Source organism: Salmo salar, chromosome 10 (genome assembly GCF_965601325.2).
Source record: "Salmo salar chromosome 10, fSalSal1, whole genome shotgun sequence".
Taxonomy (NCBI): Eukaryota; Metazoa; Chordata; class Actinopteri; order Salmoniformes; family Salmonidae; genus Salmo; species Salmo salar.
Genome location: NC_138300.1, coordinates 91,272,759 through 91,291,709, shown reverse-complemented (window position 1 = coordinate 91,291,709; position 18,951 = coordinate 91,272,759). Strand labels below are relative to the sequence as shown.

General features: G+C 41.2%; 1 long non-coding RNA gene across 1 annotated transcript; it reads right to left on the bottom strand.

Moving 5' to 3' along the window:
* Positions 1-1,319: 1,319 nt before the first annotated feature.
* Positions 1,320-16,017, bottom strand: LOC106560803 (uncharacterized). The gene is made up of 3 exons (XR_001318675.3): positions 15,888-16,017; positions 14,364-15,514; positions 1,320-8,179 (listed from the first exon to the last, which is right to left on the bottom strand). It is a non-coding gene; the product is annotated as an uncharacterized LOC106560803 (long non-coding RNA).
* Positions 16,018-18,951: the final 2,934 nt, after the last annotated feature.

Genomic DNA, 18,951 nt, shown 5'->3' with positions numbered 1-18,951 from the left:
TGAGCTTTGGCCAGCCAAACACTGGGGTGAAATCTGGAGAAGGTCTCACAGGGATCGTATACACAACACTTCTGCAGAACTCATCAGTTGCTGCCAAATCTTGTTAAACTCTCATTCATGCATTTTAAGGACTAGGGTATTGAGTATTGCTTGATTTCAATACTTATGTCAGTATATTGAGCTATCACTGTCTGTATGTACAACAAATATATATATTTCAAATTAAACCCCAGCAACATCCATTTTAAATATAAAATCTAACATTAACAGTTGAACAAAATATAAAATAAAAAAAATCTGATCTACAATAAAAGCAGACTGTGGGATCAGCATCTTCAAGGGTTGCTGTGGTGCTGCAGTGAGAGGTCTCTAGATTGAGCCCATGTAGCCAGACTTCTGACAGACATGACCACTGACTGAAGCCAACTGTCTGAATGAGGTAGGAGAAGACAGGACTCCCCACATGGAGAAAAAAAAGAAAGAACAGGAAAAAAACTAGTGGAAGGTTTTCAGCAGGCAGCCTTCAGACAGAAAGGCTCTGGAGAAAACACCAGAAAGCCATTAACTAACCACAGTATTATCGTGATCTATTTGCTGGAATGAGCTACAGACAGCTAATGAACTAGCTTTAATGTTTTTTTTTTGTTTTTTTTTTCAGAAATGCACCAGTGAGAGCTCATGCTTGTACAAAACAGCATGACAGATCAATGGCTAAATTCCTAAATCAAGGGAAAAGGTTATTCTCCATCTCCCTGGGATTACACCCCCCCACCCCACCATATATCGAAAACCCTCCCCTACCAATTTAAACCAAACAAGTCTCTTTTCCCCCCACTCCTAATTAAGAGAGAGGCGATAGAGCTTTTTTGTCTTCTTGGTTATGCTTGCAATGTTAGTGTGTGGAGTGTGAAAACAGATCTGATGGACTGGTGCCCTCAGCTCTCCCTGATCAGGCTCCAGCAGGTATCTTCAATGATTGACAGCCCACAGGTCAGACGCCCATCTCTCAGACTGTTAGAGGGTGGGCGTTAAAGAGATTTGGAATGCCTGGGACCCTGATTGCTTTATTGCTTGCCTGTCAGAACCATTGTACAGCTCTGTATTATTAGGGCTTGCCATCTCTCACCGTCTGGAAGGCGTCGCGTCTCAGCTCTGCATAAAGAACCACCGCCACACTATTCAAAATCCTCTTTCTCTTTGGCTCAAAGAAAAAAGGCACAGATTTTTCCACAGAATTGCTTGTGTTGGTTTGTCAGATTGTGTCACCAAAGTGTCTCCTGGGAATGGGTTTGATGGCAATGTGCAATATCAAACTGAGATGCAAGATTCTGTTTTGTTTAATTCTTTACAGCCATATCTACATTTGCGTTTTCCAAAATGACAAACTTGAACGTGTCCATGACTTACCTGATATAATCTCTGATTACTTCAAAACGAAGAGATATGCAATTTGCTTTCAGTATACTATTTACATGAATCCATGAACTATCAATATTACAATAATTTTGCTTTTATACACTTTCAACAAAGACTATCACAAAATCAACATTGTCCTGTGTGATAGCCATGTTGCCATCCAATGCCAAAACACATATGAATTAAAGGAAGACTATTTACATATTATATTTGTATTATCCCCATACAATTGAGGCAATTGAGACTACTGAGGCACAAAAAAAAGTCACCCTGGCACACAAAATAAATAGCCTCTTTAGAAGCACCATGCGACAGTATTTGCAATATAAGGGGCATATAGTGCAGATAGTAAGTAATGTACTGTATGATTCACTACGTACAGTACCTACCTGGTTTACAGACTGTACACATAACTTATGATTGCTGTTTTGGTTAGCTGCTCTGAGAATATGATAACCACAATCACTCATCCTGAGGATAGGTTAGTAGGGGACAGTGAACACAATGCTGTACTGACTATGCTTACTTGCAGCACATTGTGCAATGTAGACCGCTTCAGTGGTTTGGTCTGAAGTAATGTTTATCATTACATTTTTTCATTTGACATAGCCTGTAATCATGGCAGGTGCTACTGATTACATTTTAGAGATTTCTCTCTTTTAACTCAAATGTTGCGAACTAAAATGCTGCCTGGGGGCCTGTCCAAACAGTAATTTCACTCCATTGTTCTGCTCTTAGAAATAAAGACTGAGTGTAGAATATAAGAATTGGGATGATAGTACTGCTGCCTAATTATGTTAATTTACATTTTTTTATTTTCTCCTCTTCTGCCAGCTGTTACATTTTTGAGAGACCAATCAAATCCAAAAGTAGATCGCCTTAGTCCAGCATTTAAAACCTTTCCTCGTCAGGATTGGGTAATATAAAAAAGGGACGTTTGAGTATATCAAATGAGCCTATTCCCCGTCTGATCTTATAGCGCCTTCTCTACCACAATATAGAATCCCTTTTGTTCTCCAAACAAATATACACTGGTACGGTCAATGTTGTTTCTATAGACTTCCCCAGTTGAATATATTTTTTATTTCTCCTAATTCCCCAGGCCAAGATGACAGGTTGACAGGTTGTTGAAGGTCATTGGAGCTGTGGCTCCTGGTCCCTCTGGAGCCCAGGCGATGGCCAGGCAGCATCCCAAACGCTCCCGCCTGCTCCGGGCCACAACGGAGACAAGCCCACGGGGGGGCCATGTCCCTGTCTCCGTGGAGACGAGGCGACGGGCAGGCCACGGCTCAGACTCACACCTTTCTGGTCAGCGCCTCCAAGTCTCAGAGGAGACCAGCCCAGCCTAGCAGCAGCAGTCACACACAACTAGTTTTTTCCCCCACTCACCCTCTCTTTTTGTTGTCTTCTTTAATGCCAGTACAAGCACATAGTGAGACGCCCCACCTCCAGTCTGACCTTCCTGCCCTGGCAGCACTACCCCTGTGAGGCCTGCTGGGAACAGTGGTGAGATGTGAGATGAGACCTGCGGTGTGGGCAGGGCCTGAGAGGGGATGGGACGCTCTGGGACAGCCCACGCTGTCTGTGGATCATGCTCCATTATGTTTGTATTGGGTGTGTGAATCCACCATTCCCAAATGCCGCCTCCTTAAAGATCTTTTCAATTCATTTCAAAATTGGCTGTTGCTGTGAGACAGGCTGGCCTAATTCAGTTCATTATCCCTGCTGATATACTGTATACCCCCACTTTCGGTTGGTATTCGTGTCATGTCTTTGTATCTTATTACATCTACAATGTAATACTGTGACTATGTTGTGTATCAAATACAGTATTGAAATGTGTTTACAATGACAGACCGCTTTCTTCAATCCATGTTCACAACAGTAGGCCTATTGATTTTGAGCAAGCCACGACTCTGTTCTTCTATGTCCTGATCTGAGAAATAAGTGTTAACCCCTTCATCCCTTTACCCCAGTGTGTCCTTACTGGAAGCCATATTGATTTGGTTTTTGGGAGCGTCCTCCCATTGCCCATGCCCTTTACCGCTGAGACTCATCTAATTGTTTATCTCTGGACACTTTCCTGTCTTCACTCCCTTCTGTCTCATTATGTGCCAAGATTTGACAAGTCAAGTCTCCCCACACTCTCAAATCTCGCTTTACAACATGTCGCTCGGCAGAACACTACAGATGGCTTGCTTCTCAGCAGACCCTCCCACATGGAACGCTACAAACATGACAACAGAAAACACTTGCTAAAATACACAAAGATCGACACATAACCACCCACTATGGACCTGACTACACACACGTCACAAAGACAAGCAAACACAACCAGATCCCCACACAGTAATTGCAGACACATTGATTCTACCATAAATGTGCTGACAAACGTTGAAGAACACTTGATACTTGAAAAGGAAAACTAGAAGGAGATCTTTAGTTAATGTTGGCAATAGTGATATTGAAATAACAACACCACCAGCTACTTGCCAGAGCTACTTTGTTACATATTCGGAATTATATTATTCTCCACTTGTAACTGTCCAACTGTCTCTCACTAGGCACAAAGGGAACATCTGTGTTACAGGCTGAGTCTTTTGACTAGCGTTCTTATTCTTTCTTTTTTAATTTATTGTTTTCTCACCAGCATTCAAATGCTTTCAGGCCCAAGAAAGCCCTCGGTCAGTATATATCAGTGAGTTAACTGCACAGAAGAGGGCTAAATCAATAAGCACATTCTCCGAGAGGAGCCAGAGAGAGAAGAGTTGGAGGCAGGCGCTGGGGAGAGAGGCAGGGAGCAATCAGAGCTCTGTGGATCTGTGTAGCTTCAGGAGCAGATCGATGCTCTGACAGGAGCTCCGCTTTGTTCTCTCTCCCTGCTCAGATGTTACACGTGCTTTACATGATTGCTTAAAGGTTTTTGTTTGCCTACTTGTGTTTGTTTGTTTGTCATTTTTTGTTCTGTCTATTTAAACTATTCCCCCGTTGTCCATTTTGTTAGTAAGGTAGTGGACTAGGCCATGTCCGTGTATTTATCATTGAGTATGACTCACATAAATAACAGATATATAGATATTTAGATTGTGATCATTGTAATAAACTGCAACACAATCTGCTATTCAAAATTTCAGGATATATAACATACACTACATCACAATTAGCTGATTTCTGCATTCTCTCCACAACGATTAAACACAAGTTAATCCTGTTTGTAGAACTACGAGTTCTAAATATTGATGAACATTACCCAGGCTCTCTATATCTCAACAAGGGAGTAATGAGACTCAAAAAGTGATTGACGCTTGTGTGTAAGTACCCACACAGAGAGGGCATCCTTGGGGTTTATTCCAAATTGAAGGGCAGTTTTCTTCTGACTGGAATGGTCTTAGACATCCTTTGTAATCTTCTTAGTCTCAAGGAATTTTTCTTCATCATTCTTCTGAATTCCCGACTGCTTATGCCATTTCTCACATGGACACCTAAACCAAGTTAAGCAGTTGCCTCTCCAAATAAGCTTTCCAAAATTACTCCTAATAAGAACTTGTGAGTGTAGGCTGCTCCTCTGAAAGGTGTTGACCGCAAAGGACAAGTAGGTGTCAATAGATCTGGCCATAGCGCCTATGGGACGTTGAAAAGCATGAGCTCCTTTCCAAGGCTTAATAAGACAGCACAGATGCGCCCTTGTCTCAGCATAGCTCTGTGTCTCATTGTACTTTGGCCTTCCAACCCTGCTAGCACAGGACCAGTATTGCTTTGGCCGTGTGAGAGGGTCTCATTAGGACAGCCAAAGGAAAAGCGGGGTCAAGGTACATAAAAGGTACCCCGAGCTAAGGAGCATGCCTCTAAGATGAGCTGGGAGCTCTACCACGTCCTAGTGCCACTCCTCTAGACCTCTGGCCCTCCCCGCCGTGACCTTCTATCGCCACCATTATTTGATGAAGCGGAGCATGATAATTATTTTGCGTGGATGGAGAAGGGGGCACAGTTTGAAAGGAGTGTGTCACTCTGAGGGAAAGGATAGCAGGGGATGACAGAAAAGAGAAAAAAATCTGAAAAAAGATCAAAAGCAGCCCTTTCACTTTTCAGGCTCCAAAGAGGAGGAGGAACAATAGGGCCTGGGGTCTCCTGTCCTCTCTGGCAATTAGACTCAGCTGATGAAGTGAAAGGGATGAATGGCAGGGTTCAAGGCCTTCTCTAGGATTCACACAACAGGGTGTGTTTTTACCGTTCTTCTCCTTTATCTTCATCTCCCTTCAGAGTGGCAGAAATGCAGCTGAAATATTTCCAAAATGAAGACAATGTGGTCCAAGATGCCAAATCTTAATCATGAGGGCTGATGAGATTGAGGGGGTGTAAGAGTCTGTGATGAGGAATCTTTGCACATTACCAAAATCACACTTATTAGAAACTACTTTTGTTTCACATACACTTCTACAGGTTGATCTATCTGTTTAGGTAAATTAATAGTTTTTACTTAATTCTGGATGGAAAGGTACAATACCAAAGTGGTTAAAGCAGCTGGTACTCACATGTGGCAAATTGTTAAGACGTGTGAATGTGTTGACTTATTTGGAGATATACTGTACCTGACAGAGGGAGGTGGCCAATTAAAAATCAATTTCATTACCATTTGATTGAATTTCTGCCTCTGTTTCAGATACAAAGTAGTGTTATAGTAACGTATAAGCCGGTATAAGCCAGTACATGTTTAAAACCTATAAATTTACTTATTTTAAACGTAAAATGAACAAATAAATGTAGCTAAAACATTGAAACAACACTGAGGTATCCAACTGACTCTTTTTGACCTTTACTCCAGCTCTTCAGTATCATTCTTTCTACTCTACTTAATGTTACCCAAACTCAATTTAGCATGAGGGAAGTTTTCTCCACCCCCCTCGGCCTGTTTTCTCAGCCATTGTTAATACAGTATATGGCGGTAAATGGCCCCAGAAGCCCAAACCATGCCGCCACACTGCACTAAAACCTTAAGATGCTTAGTGATATTCTTTAATCTGGCCCACTGATGTGTTTAAAGAAGCGATTCAGCTTTTCCAAACTTTGAGGGTTCAAAGTCTCAGAAGCATGGTGTCAGAATGCCAATGAGCTAAATAAAGAGTAGCCAAAATGGGCTTTGGGGGATTTGAAACTTAGGCCCCTTGAATCCCTTTGATCTAAACAGAATTACGGCCAAAATAATGCAGAATATCACATGCCAGGCACTGGGATTCTGCCAGAATATTCCCTATTTGGCATGTAGAATACAACGTTCCCGGTTCAATATGGAATGGTCAATATGAACTACATGTGGATTTCATCTAAATTGGATAGTTTGAGGTTCTTTGGAGAGAATATTCTTATGAGATTAGAGGATGGCCCATCTGAATGTTGTTGTATTGACCATCTCTAAATTAAACCTCCCACTGTTCTTTCATTCCCAAGACCTCCATGTGAAAATACATGTCCTTTCAGATGAGCAAGTTGCCCTGGTGCTGGTTTTGGCATCTTCATATATGACCTTCTCCCCAATCTTAATGCAATATCAAAGTCTTGCTAACATTATCTCAGATGGATAAATCACAAAAAATAACCCATTTCCTGTCATAAACAGTTATGGAATCATACAATTAAAAACAGCTATGCACTAAGGGTAATACAATTCATTTCTGCTCTTTCTATCACATATTAGAATATGTGCCAAAATATAAACATTCAAATGAGCTAATAATCAAATATGGCATTAATTAAAACCATCCATTATAATGGCTTTTTATATTGTTACTGAAGCATAGATGATACCTAATTATCTGACTGTCAATGACATGAAACACTCAGGGACAGCAATATCAACAACTGATTACAGTTAGTAACAGAGGCACATATAATGTTAAAGTCAACATAGCAGAGTGAAATAATATCAAATGTTTTGAAGGACTACATATTTCAACTATAATTGTGATGCCACTTCACCTTTTGTTATACGTAGGAGGAAATTAATATAATGTGCTTTGCAATTAAAAATATCAACTTAAAAGTTTATATATGATTACATACACTTTTTGCTCACACAATTGAGGGTGAAAATGTCAAACTTTTATAATTCAATCTCTAATTACCATAATTCAACACACTAATCTCTTTGCCAAGACACAGAAATTAGGGTGTTCACTACGGTCAGGGAACCAGATTATTACCCCCCGGCCCAAACACGTCACATTGCTTTTCTAGGGCAAAGCTCCCAGTGCAAAAGTTTGACAGAGTTTTTAAGGACAATCAAATGTGAATGGACTTAATTCCAGATACAATATACTCCTGTCATATACTGCAGCTTGAGAAAGTACTTTCAAATAACTAAACAACAGGGGTGCCTGGAAAGGTCAACACATTATAGCCAGAAACTTTAGCAGGTGTCATGAGAATTGACTTTTCTTCAGAACAGCATTTGTATATGTGTTTCCTTTTTTACATGATTTTCAAACTTGACAAATATGCACCAAGTTAAAATCCACAGATAATGAACAAAAAGCCAGGACTCAATATTCCGTTTAGTAACAAAGGGACAGATCAATTACAATACTGCTAAAGAAAAGGGGAGTAGGGACTTGCCAGATAATGTCCATCTTGTTTTAATTGTCCACATATTTTTATTTTTCTAGGCGACATGGCCATTACTTCACAGTCACCACTTATCAGAAGAATCTCACAGGATTAATGGTTTCACTTCTGCTTGTAAGAAAGGTTTAAATTGTCCGGATTATCACTGCAAGAAAAAAAGAATGGTTATTTGTCATTGTGTTAAGCAGTGAGAGTGAGTAATCTAACAAAACACTGAGTTAAGCACACTACTAACCCTTCAGGGGAATGCAGCCAGGTTGAATGGGATACACATGTCAGACAGGCTATGCACAAAGCTGTGACTTCTCTTGCCTATCATGTCAAACGTTTAGGCTAAAACTTTCCAGAGACATTCACAGAACATATTGTGTTGAATGTTGAGTCTGATTGTTAGCTATAGTTAGTTCAATTTATGTGGCAAGAAGCTAAGTAACATGATGGGAAGTCTTAAGTTGATTGATTCTCAGGCAGATAATAATTCTTACCGTTCAGGTCCAAGGTAAAATTGATGGTCTGGATTGAATTTGAGACTTCCCTCCACAACAAAGACAGTCAATAGTACTGAATAACCACAATACACACTTGCAAAAAAAATACGATATTCAAGAAGTTATACAGTATGTTTTACAATCCACAAAAAGCACAATGTGTGTTTATAATTTTAGCAATAATGCTTCATTACTTAGCTAAACTAACAGAGGTATTTACAAATAAAAGCTATCAACAGCATGCAACTTAATGGTCTGTGTTTTAAAAGTAAGCCCATATCCATTCATACAGTAATAGCCTAATGAGAAATAGCCTATTCCTACCCACATCATAATACCGCTTGTAGTATTGTGACTACTACTGTACAACACGGTTGACACAGGTCTTATCTGGTTGATTCAAAGTGAGTACCTCTCCAGTGCTCTCAGGACCATGGTGTCCACAACTTCCCCTCCTTACCTTTAAGTCAACAACTGATCTAGACCTGGGAAACTAGAGTGGACCCTTGAGCCAATCAATATCTTTACTCGATAAAATAAGTGTCAAGAAGAAACGAAAACAGACACTACATCTGTCAGAGGCTAGAATAGTACATCCATTATATAAGAAGTCTGGATGACTGAAACCTTGTCTATATCTTATCAAAAACCTCACTACAGTCTCATGAAAAATGTTCAGGGACTATCTCAAAAGAAAGTACAACTATATTAAAATGAGAATAAATTAGTGTATATATTTTTTTATATATTCTGATATGTGATTTATGATTAGAAAAGTAGCTATGTGGTATCAAGTTTTTATTTATATTAAATTCAACAACTGTAGCCACCACATTTCACAGATAGGGCTGGAGTTCCGGAAGGCAGATTTTTCCTATGGCAGAGTCTCTGTACATTTGTACCGCCAAGGTACCGGCATTTACCTCTCCCTTTAATCTACTACATTATTTTTCTTGTCTGTCTCTTTCCTAGTATCTATTAGCCACTCTCTACTATCTGTTTGAGCTGTATTTTTTCTCCTTTTTTCCCATGAATGTTTTATATATTGGTGGAGAATGATTGTTCACTGCAATGAGGCCGGCCCCAGCCTCAGTAAGACAAATTGCTCCAGAACGCCTAAATGGCAGTCAATGATAACTCACTGTAAGGAGAGTAAGTGACTTCCAATGGAGTGGATGGGGGACGGAGAGTAATGGCAGAGCACAGGTGAAAAATAGATGTTTGGCTCTGTGTAATTACTCCATTAGGGGGCTCTCTGTTAATTTACCAAACCACAGCAAGTGTTTTTACAGCGTCCAGGAAAAAAGTACTGCGACTGGACCAAGAGGAGTCCCACAAGTCTTAACAACACCCTATCAAAAAAGACTTTATGAAGTGTTAACTAATGGCCACATATGTACTCTATGTATGGTCTAATAGCACAAACAACAGCTACTCCACAGTTAAGTTCACTCATAGATGTAAAGATAAAGTTAATGTATTGACTTGACCAATGAATGGCTGCACATGTTTAGACAGCTTTAACCTCCACATCGCCCGCAGTTGAACGGATCAGCTGTGAAACATTCAAATTTAGGTTAGCTATAAAAATGGACAAACGAAAAACTATCCATTAGATATCAGCACCCACGCCCTGCCCATTCCCAGACAAACATAATGATCACCATTCTTTGGACTATTTGGTGTCAGGCAGCAATACAGCCTGTAGCAAACTAGACAAAGGAAGCATGAAAAAAATGCTGCAATATGGTCTTAAGAGTTTTGTCTGACCATACAATCTGCTTTGTTAAGTCAACTTTTAAAACACTGCTAAGAGCGGTGCCCACGGCTTTATCACTGAATCTCAGATTGACCTTGGACTCGTCTCTTACAGTACTTCCCATCTGTTAGGGTCCCATCCCGGGATGCATCCCGACGGGCTTGGGCTTTAAATCTGCTTTGCTTTCTTTCAGCTATCAAACCTTCATAGGGGGCTATCTTATTGGTATACTGGGTGAAGTACTGCAAGTGCAAAGGAGTTTCAGTCTGGGACCTTATTCAGAGTGTGAAATCTTGACCATTGTTTGTATAATATGGCTGGGGACGATTATGTGGTCCAATGCTAATCCTTCACCAGCTATGTAATTTGTAGAAAGGAGTGTTACTGTTTCCCGACTTGTCGCATGTTTCAAACTTGTGTAACTGATTTGCAGGTAATGAACATTACTAAAGAGTGAAGGCTATGTGTGTGTGTGTGAGAGTGAGTGAGTGAGTGAGTGAGTGAGTGAGAAAAACATTATAGAAATATAGATTGAAGTGAGGAGACATTTGCTTTGTTGAACACCATACCATATTGTCCTGTGAGGGTCTATCAACAAATTATATCTTACAATACATCTGTGACTACATTGATGATGCTGAATATACTGTATAAACTAGGCTATAAAAGCTGTAAATTACACTATAATAGTAATTCTAATCAAGCTTCACATTAGTGTGTCTTATAGGCCTACATTATAGTGCCATATTCCTGCATTGTATGTGCTTCCATGCGCACGCGCTTATAATTTACAAACAAGGCCGAACCTGGACCGTGTTAAGGCCACCCCAGAACAGACAGTAGGAAAAATGAATTACCCACTATTTGAAAATAATCTATTGTAAATTGTTGTGTGTATTGGTGCATTGACTTACTGTTTGACTGTGTCGGCGGTAGGTAGGTGAATGAATCGCTAACAACTCATACACAGAGTTATCTCCACCCTTACACCATGTTAAAAAAAATATGCAGTGCCCTGATGAATCATTCATTTCTTGTTTATAAAGTCTTGTATGCAATGCTTAATATGTATACTCGACATAAGCATGGTATGTGGATTTCACCTACCTGCAGTTTCATTTTAAATAACTGTTGTTCACTCTCCCGATCATTGTTCAACTGTTTAACACATACATGACACCGTGCATTTGCTAAAGGAAGGATTCAAGCTTCCAACTCTCCTTCACGCGCATGTCTAACTTAAAAATGCGGACTACGGCGCCGCTCAGTGGACATAACTGTACAGTCCGGTCCATCAACGTGATTTCCTACTGTTCCGCGCTGATGATTCTGGATTTTGTTCCGTGTTGTCAATAATGACTTTAATGATCTGCAAATTGATTTATAGTCGAAAAACTGAAGCATCATTGCCTACTCAGTAAGACTACTGGGATATTATGGTTCAAGTTTATGTTTTTTATGTTCGGTGGATTTACTTTTGAAGGCCTAAATAATATTATTGTAGTTTCAAAAAACATTAACGGAGGATAGTTCTGCAGCCTCGCAAGCAACAACGTAAGTAGCCTAATATTACGTATTTTCTTGTTTTATATTGCACATTTGATGAAGGCTACAGTGGATTTCTACATAACTTTACACTAACCAGAGTAGCCTACTACTTTCCAAAAAGTGTTATACAAACATGAAATAAAATGTAATGTGCAATTTATAATTTAAATAAAGTTATTAAAGGTATGCATGACAGTTTATAGGTAAGCCAAAACTTATTATATGTCTTAACCCAACATGTTAATTGTCAACACTCATTCATAATATTTAAATTCATACATATATTTTCGTTTTGTGAAATAGGTCATATTCACATTGTAATCTATCCAATTTTGCACCTGACCATTTGTTATTCACATAGCTCTTGTGGTGTGTGGTGTGTGGTGTGGTGGTGGTGTGTGTGTGTGTGTGTGTGTGTGTGTGTGGTGTGTGTGTGTGTGTGTGTGTGTGTGTGTGTGTGTGTGTGTGTTGAAATAACATACACTTTATATAAAGTATCAGCACAGCAGCCATATTTTCATAGTATCAGAAGCCTTGTTTGAATCCACACTTATCTTCAGAAAAGGATCCTCTGTGAGCATAGTGCAGTATTTTATGAGTGCAAAACCCCCAATGTGGAACAGTGTGTGTTCTGACCTGTTTAAAAAGCAAGGTTTACCTTGGTTAGTTTTGATTGATTAATTAATAACAGATCATTGAGCATGCATGCTGAGATCTAACTGAGGCCCGGCCCATGACAGAGTACGGGTTAGGCTGCTGCCTTGCTCTGGGTGTAATTGTGTGTGGCTAGGTGGCCTCCTGCACTGCAAGGGAGGGAGAGAGCCTGCCTCCTGCTCTCTGGAGCAGCCTGCCACAAAATGCTCGCAAGCACCTCCCTATGCTAACACCTAACTACAGAGAACAGAGAAAGACTGCAAACACTCAATGGTTTCTCTCGCCATATGGAATTGTGAAGGAACCATCTCATTAGGTAATGCTGTACATGTATAAATTAAATATAGTCTGCTTTTCGTGAAAGTTTTTGTGTCCTGAAAATAGTATTACCCCTCAAATATAATTTTGACAATTGGTTGGACTTAAAACATATCCTTATTTTGTAACCATTTACACATTTATGTTCTAGTAAATTGGTATTTTCCATTTTATTTAAGCCATTTTTTGCTCTAATATAATTCTGTCACAGTTGAATTGTCTTTAGATTAAACATCTGTTTCCATACAAGGTGCATGATTTGTTGTCCCATATCCTCCACTACCACAACTGGTTAGCCTGCATTGGTGCCCTTTTGTGCACAAGCAACAAACGAGTTCACAGCGTCTGTGGTCTAGGCTTCTCCGGGTTTCCGTTGCAATAGATGGGCTACCCTTTATCTCATGCTAATGTAGCACAGAAAATATATCTGCCTTTAAAGACACGACAGTCTGTTAAAAAAGGCTTTGCCGAGCATTTGAAGTCATAAAAGTGACAGAAGACTTCAAGAGGAAGACCCCAGACTGGCAGTCTTTAAGATGAGTGAGAGGAGAACAGGCGACATGCTTTTTCTTCCCATCCAGAGGAATATTCTGTGGCCAAGCTTGATTGTTAGAGATGAAGGACAGGCTGAGAGGATGTGGAATTGTTAAGTCCTTGAATCCTTTCACCAAAGCCTTCCATAGTAACATTATTCTGCTCTTCGTTTCTACAGTATGCAGTTGAAGGTGCATCCTTGTCCTTGATATATATATTTTTTTCTTTTCAGGATTAGCTCAACTTGAGATGCATTCAGACTGATTATACGAATGGAAAAATAATACATACGATTTCATATCAACCACCCAACTCATCAGAATTATTTCTTATTTTCAAATTTAAGGTGATGAACTATATAGACGTAAAAGCAAATAAAATTGTCATTCTCCACACAAAGATATTAATATCTTATACTCTAACACATGACACTACATTTCTGTCTTAACTCAAAAGCGACTTACTGAATGATATTTGGAATTATATTGCATCTCAGTGTACTATTTGTGAGCGCTGGGTGCAATCTGTGCCATAAACCAGCTTTGTGGTGTTATGTGACACCCTGAGCTTGGATTCAGGACCTCTGCACCCTGAATGTTGCCTGCCACTAAAACCCTCCACGTGAAAAGCTGTGTTTCATTTGTAGCTCTGCTATCCATTATTGTCAGCATATTTGATAAGTCCTAAACCCTAAAATGAGTCCCAAATGATTTCAGACTAGACTGAATATTGCACGGCAGGAGGCTGAAAATGAGACCTTCCCTCAAGAGAGTGCCTGCAGCGCGTTCTACATGGTGCAGAACCGGGTGGTTTCATGCTGCGTGAAAACACACTCTTTGACCATGCAATTATATATTTATTAACAACTCGTAGTTGTTGTTAGTTGTAGAAAAAAAGAGGGAGGAGATGTAAAACTGCAGTGAAAATAAGGGTGGCCTTGTAGTTTTGTGGGAGGAAAGATTAGTAACAGCGCCGACATCAGAGTGCAGAACGTAATCAGTGACTCATAAAATAAGGAGTTTTCTCACCCTCTCAGAAGCAGGCACACAGCACAGGGAAACTGAGTTGTACAGCTCAGAGTCACAGGCGTAGTATGGGAGTGGCATCAGGTTCAGTAGAGGAAGCAGGCACACAGCACAGGGAAACTGAGTCGTACAGCTCAGAGGCACAGGCGTAGTATGGGAGCGGCATCAGGTTCAGTAGAGGAAGCAGGCACACAGCACAGGGAAACTGAGTCGTACAGCTCAGAGGCACAGGCGTAGTATGGGAGTGGCATCAGGTTCAGTAGAGGAAGCAGGCACACATCACAGGGAAACTGAGTCGTACAGCTCAGAGTCACAGGCGTAGTATGGGAGTGGCATCAGGTTCAGTAGAGGAAGCAGGCACACAGCACAGGGAAACTGAGTCGTACAGCTCAGAGTCACAGGCGTAGTATGGGAGTGGCATCAGGTTCAGTAGAGGAAGCAGGCACACAGCACAGGGAAACTGAGTCGTACAGCTCAGAGTCACAGGCGTAGTATGGGAGTGGCATCAGGTTCAGTAGAGGAAGCAGGCACACAGCACAGGGAAACTGAGTCGTACAGCTCAGAGTCACAGGCGTAGTATGGGAGCGGCATCAGGTTCAGTAGAGGAAGCAGGCACACAGCACAGGGAAACTGAGTCGTACAGCTCAGAGTCACAGGCGTAGTATGGGAGCGGCATCAGGTTCAGTAGAGGAAGCAGGCACACAGCACAGGGAAACTGAGTCGTACAGCTCAGAGTCACAGGCGTAGTATGGGAGCGGCATCAGGTTCAGTAGAGGAAGCAGGCACACAGCACAGGGAAACTGAGTCGTACAGCTCAGAGTCACAGGCGTAGTATGGGAGTGGCATCAGGTTCAGTAGAGGAAGCAGGCACACAGCACAGGGAAACTGAGTCGTACAGCTCAGAGTCACAGGCGTAGTATGGGAGCGGCATCAGGTTCAGTAGAGGAAGCAGGCACACAGCACAGGGAAACTGAGTCGTACAGCTCAGAGTCACAGGCATAGTATGGGAGCGGCATCAGGTTCAGTAGAGGAAGCTGGCACAGATTGATTCATGAACTGTCAATACTGCTGGAAATCAGATCCCAGTGGTTGGAGATTAGCCTCCAGCAGTGGCTGTGATGTCGCGCATGATGCCATAGGTGTGTTAAGTCACACTGTAGACAAGAAAACAACACGTGTGATTATTTACTTGGTAAAGTGACATATTTCAGTGTTTCTGTTTCATTGATGGACATATTGGTGCCCAGTATAGGTATCACAGTATGGTCTTTCAACTCTGGGATAAAATCCAGGATTAAAAAAAATCATAGCTTTACATTTGAAGTCATCTCCCCGAAATATGGTATATTCTTAAAATGCAGTTATCATTAGGCACTAACATTTACCATATAGAGCTTTAGCTTGATTGAACTTTATTCCACAAGGTTGAGCCAACGACACAATTTTCTCCCAAAAGTAAAGATTTCAACTGGGAAAAGTCAAACAACAAAGCACGACTTAATCATGGAAACTTCAACACACTCTGACCTTTGGGAGGGATCCATATCTCTTTTTCTAGAAGAAACGATGACAATGGCAAGCAGTTGTGTGTCCTTTGTGTTTTGTGGAGATATTGAGTGTTTGAAGTGTTAACACTGACACTAAGCCTCTGGGGGCGAACGGGTGAAGGAGGCGTGTCACACAATGGGATGGGACTTGGATCTTTGCTTCCAGTCCTCTGACCTCTCACCCTGGCTGGTTTTCAGGGTTGCAGTAGCCTGAGTCCTTGGGGCCAGTGTCTGCTTTGATCACATCATGAATTTGCTCGCATAAAGTATTACTTAGTATATAATAGGAGGTACACACACTTAAAATGCTCTAGTACATACAGTATATACTGTATTACCACAAATTATAACAACTGAAATACTTGTTTTATGTTAATTGTATAATAGTTCTGATCATGTAAATAGAATATGTCATCAGAATTTAGATTAAGATGCCTAGAACTACAGAATGTAATAACTACAGATACAGTATACATTTTTAGGAAGATTTTCAATTTACTCTTTGCCTCTCAGTAAGGCTTATTTTTAGCTGTATAGAGACCCAAATGTCTTGGCAAACCAGTGAACATTCCTTGTCATGGAAATGACCTTTGTAAATGATTATTAGAACTTTGGATGACCATGTTTTCGCATAATCCTTCTATATTATATGCCTCCAGTCTCCAATGATCCATTGAGGCCACACATAAAACAGTGGGCCATCTGCACCTGGAGCATGGCTATCAGCTGTATTTTTTTCTCTCTTTGGTTTAGCTTTTTCCTGCTTGTGTGTAGCCTGACCCTGCACTTCCCTTTTCAGGCTACAGAAGCCAAACCAAAGGGAGCTTTCAAAGGGGACTGTCTGCTCGAATCAAGTCAGGGGCCTTTTTAGAATCGGTTCAGAGATCATAGCAAGTTGAAGTCGGGGAAGAGGATGACCCTCTCCTCCAGGCTTGATGGGATCTTGGCCCAGTCAAACCCAGCAGGGCTCAGTCTCTGGACAGCTCCGTCTCTGCAGGCTTTGACTCTGTGATAGTGGGAATGAAAGAGGGCACCAAGAGAGCAGCAGTTCTGATGTGTCAGGCTCAATGTCCTGGCAGTCTCACAGAGCAAACTGGGCAAAGCAAAGGACACAGCCAGCAGGCACAGGGCCAGAACAAGACCCCAAGATTGTGCGACATGTCATCTAATGGCTGTCCTTTTGTTTTAAGTTTATGCATCCAGGATGAGTTGGGGCCAATGATGAAGGTCAGCGTTCATGAGACAAAGAGGAAGTCCTGAACCGGATATACAGTACATGCAGTACAGCATAACAGATATGTCAAAGATGCATAGTTCAGAGTACAGGTCACATATGGATAAATGTCATTGTACTCATGTCAAGTTGCATATGGGATAATCAGAGTCTTATGATTTCTTATTTTAATTTCTATTTAGTTGATTAGCTGTCGTACCTAACTCCTTGAATCCTTTTCTTTGGTGGTGACCATGCTGTAAACTGCACTCAAAGAGACTGATTTGGTTTTCAAATGTATGTTGTGTACAGCAACTGAGCATTTGGCTGCAGTCCCACACTTTATTGGTGTGTAGATTAAGCATATCAAAGGCTGGGGACTCCAGGTTTTTACTCACTGTAAATGTTTCTGCAGGTTGTGATGGTAGGGAGCTAACAGTCGTCTTGTTGACTCACAGGATTATTCCCTCTGTGTTTCTGACCCTGCCCTGCTTGACTTGGGTTCCCCCTACCCCCCCAGATCCCTGCATTCATTAAGATTACGTATTTACTTAAAGCCCTGCGTCTCTTTACATAATGGCTAGTAGGTTTCGTGGAATGGCACTGTGTGTTTCAAGTGCTCAGCAGTGGGGAGAGGACTGAATTTTAAACATGGTGTGCCTCGCCTTGCCTTGGCGTTGACCTTGCTCAAAAAGCCCAGTGATCTCATTCTTCGCTTCAGTAGAATGCTGCTGATTCTCTCTGTTGCGCTGTTACTCCTGTTAGAAAGGAGCTCTGTGTTGGCTGACAATGGCATATCACTGCAGGCAACTCTCTCTCTCTGTCTCTGTATGCTCAACGAAATAAGAGGGAAGGAAAATGGCTAATTTCATAATGCTTTGATATGGAGACTGACCTGTTTAAGTACTTGAAAGAGAGAAATTAACCACAGGAGAACATAATCCAACTGTATTTTGAAAATCATAGACCGAAAATATGAGGGCGAGGTGAGGAGGGGGGTAGGATTCCTTGTTTAACTGTGGCAGTCTATCCCTATGGTTATTAGCAAAGACGGTGCATAATGTGTATGGTTGCTGCTGTGCAATTCATATTTGGATGCAGATAAGTATTGACAGTGATGTTCTAAATCCTAAAGAACATTTCATACTGTAGCTGACTCAGCTAATTGAGTGACTGTCAGTGACTGACATAACAAGAGAAAAACTGTTGATGCACGTGGTTGCACGTGGGTGAAGTGGTTTTTGGGGGGCAGCGGACTCTTTTCGTTGCGTCACACCCAGAGAGGAAGTCCGCCTTGTATCGTGTATATCCACTAGGGGCTCGGGGAGCCAGAGTAGCTTACTGAGCAAGAGGGGCCAAGGCAGTCTTTTTAACTAGCTAGTGATGACATTTGAACTTCCGGATCCGGTGTTATATACCTGTGTACAAATGCTAGATATATCTCAGGCTAGTCTGATGATTTACGACTACTTTTTAGCCACAGAAGCAAGTATGTCTCTTTTTGAATTGCAATTGCAGGAGCTTTAACAGCAAGAGTTTGAACTGCTACTCACTACTCAGGAGTAGAATAATAAAAATACTGAGAAATGCAAGTTCGTCCACTGAACACTACAAGAGGGGACGATGGAGAATACACGTCTCTTGTCCAACCTATGTGAAGCATTGATGAGGAAAGACATTTTCAATACTTTCAGATGTCGGTTGCCAGATTTGACCACTTGCCACTCAAATCTCGCACAAGAGAACTCACAGCTTGCCCGTAAGTGCTGCAGAAAGGCAGTCTGTGACCCTTGGGTTTTTGGTGAGTGGCAGCACACAGCAAAGTATCGCT